Source organism: Nicotiana tabacum, chromosome 9 (genome assembly GCF_000715075.1).
Source record: "Nicotiana tabacum cultivar K326 chromosome 9, ASM71507v2, whole genome shotgun sequence".
Taxonomy (NCBI): domain Eukaryota; kingdom Viridiplantae; phylum Streptophyta; class Magnoliopsida; order Solanales; family Solanaceae; genus Nicotiana; species Nicotiana tabacum.
The window spans coordinates 90,889,704-90,892,083 of NC_134088.1; the positions used below are offsets into that span (position 1 = coordinate 90,889,704).

A 2,380-nucleotide genomic window follows, 5' to 3' on the forward strand; every position below is an offset into this window, starting at 1 on the left:
AGGATGAGGGGGCCTCCTTGTTCTCCTCCATATTCACCACTATAAAGTCTACAGGATCCACCCGAACTAATACATCTTCGACTATTCCCTCAAGTATCAAAGTCGTTTGGTCTGCCAGCTGTAAAGATATTGGCACTGACCTTATCTCTCCAATCTCCATTCCAGTTTTCTGTAAATAGATAGAGGCATTAGATTAATTGAAGCACCGGAATCACATAGATACATAACAAAATTAATAGAGCCTAAAGATAAAGGTATAGTAAAACTCCATATATATTCACCCTTTTGTGGGAGTTTGTTTTGTAAGATCGTGCTACAATGCTCTATGAGCTTCACCACTGAGGTCTCCTCTATTTTTCTCTTCTTTGTTAGGATATCCTTCATAAATTTGGCATAAGCAGGAATTTGTGAGAGCACTTCTGTAAATGGTAAGTTTACATGGACTTATTTTAGCACATCCAGAAATTTCTCAAACTACTTGTCCAGCTTTTCTCTACATAACTTTTGAGGAAAAGGTAGAGCATGCATATGTTTGCTCTCCTCAAGTTCCTCCCTTCTTGAATTCTCTTCCTTCTTTTTCTTCTTCTCAGTTGCCTTCTTGCCTTTCTTCTTCTTATCAACCTCACTTTTTAGCTGCTCCACACTTTCTTTTTCAAGTTCCACATCTTTTTGTATCGGGGTGGGATCTTTCAACACTTGCCCACTTCTCAGAGTTACAACATTCACTGTTTCTTTGGGATTCTTTTCAGTTTCATCGGGGAGTGTTCCTAGAACCTTCCCAGATAATATTGTTGCAATCTGTCTCACTTGTCTCTCCAAGTTTCGAAGACCAGTGCCCAATTCTTTGATAGCTGCTCCATGAGTGTCCAGCCTCTCATCTGTCTTGATAATGAAAGCCTTCATTAGATCCTCTACACCAGGCTGAATGGGCTGCTGATGCTGAAATTGCTGCCTCTGCTGATTTTGGTATATTGGAGCTCCTTGTCCCTAGGGTCTAGAGTTATTTTGTTGCCAAACATACGCAGTACCTCTAGGTGAACTCCATGAAAAATCGGGGTTCCTTTGACCCATTGCATTAAAACTGTAGTTCCCCACAACATTTACTTCCTTAGTTGAGGCTTGACACTCAGGAGTAAGGTGTCATCTTCCACATATATCACAAGCTGCGTGAGACTCACTTTGTATTGAGGCTAAGGTAAGCTTCCTTATCTCTTTGGCCATAGCATCCAGCTGTACCTGCACAATTGTGCTAGCATCAACCTGGTGAACACCAGTTGATCTTCTTCTTTCAGCACTCTCAGAGGGCCATTGATTTGCATATTCAGATAACTCATCCAGAATTGTAACTATCTCCTCTGGAGTCTTCTTCATCAACGAGCCTCCAACTGCATTGCTCAATGTTCTAAATGAGGCCGGTGTCAATCTATCCCAAAAATCCTGGAGTTGCATCCAGCATTCAATTCTGCTATGTTGACACTTTCGAACACTCTCCTTAAACCTCTCCCATATTTCAAAAACAGTTTCAATATCTTTTTGGCAGAAGTTATGGATTTCTCTTCTAAACTTTCCAGTTTTAGATGAGGAGAAATGTTTATCAAGAAATTTTTCGGTCATCTCCTCCCATGTTCTAATAGATCTCGTGGGTAAGTGTAACAATCCCCGACTGAAATCGACAACAAAATCGGGCAAAAACTTGTGACTTAATCGTAGTCCAAGGTTTATATTCTATGTCAAATTTACTCATTTTGATATCTCACTTGGTCAGCCTACCCAAAGGTTCGGGTTTATGTAGGATATTCCGTAAGGAAAAGGTGGTCACCACAACTATTAAATGACATTGGAAGTAAGGCCTTAGTTTTCGAGCGGCGACTACGAGGGCTAAGGCCAATTTTTCTAGATGTGGGTAGCGAGTTTCTGCTCCCATTAAAATTTTACTAACATAATAGATAGGATATTGCGTACCTTCATCCTCATGGACTAAAATATCATTTACCGCTACCTCCGAGACTACTAAGTAGACCAACAATGTTTTGCCTTCTTCCGGTTTGATAGTAACGGAGGACTTGACAAATACCTTTTCAAATCCCTCAAAGCCTGTTGACATTCCGGGGTCCATTCGAAGTTGTTCTTCTTTTTGAGCAGTGAGAAGAAATGATGGCATTTCTCCGCAGATCGGGAAATGAATCTTCTCAAAGCGGCCAATCTCCCCGTTAGACTTTGAACCTCTTTTACGCTTGATAGCTGGTCCGGGATATGTTCGATGTCCTTGATTTTATCTGGGTTAACCTTGATCCCTCTTTGTGACATCAGGAATCCCAAGAACTTACCGGAGCTGACCCTAAATGCACACTTCTCGAGGTTAAGCTTCATCTTGTGCTTC

The 2,380-nt window shown here is 41.1% G+C and overlaps 1 non-coding gene across 1 annotated transcript; it reads left to right on the plus strand.

Moving 5' to 3' along the window:
- Positions 1-1,459: 1,459 nt before the first annotated feature.
- On the plus strand, positions 1,460-1,566 carry LOC142164472 (small nucleolar RNA R71). The gene has a single exon (XR_012695240.1). It is a non-coding gene; the product is annotated as a small nucleolar RNA R71 (small nucleolar RNA).
- Positions 1,567-2,380: the final 814 nt, after the last annotated feature.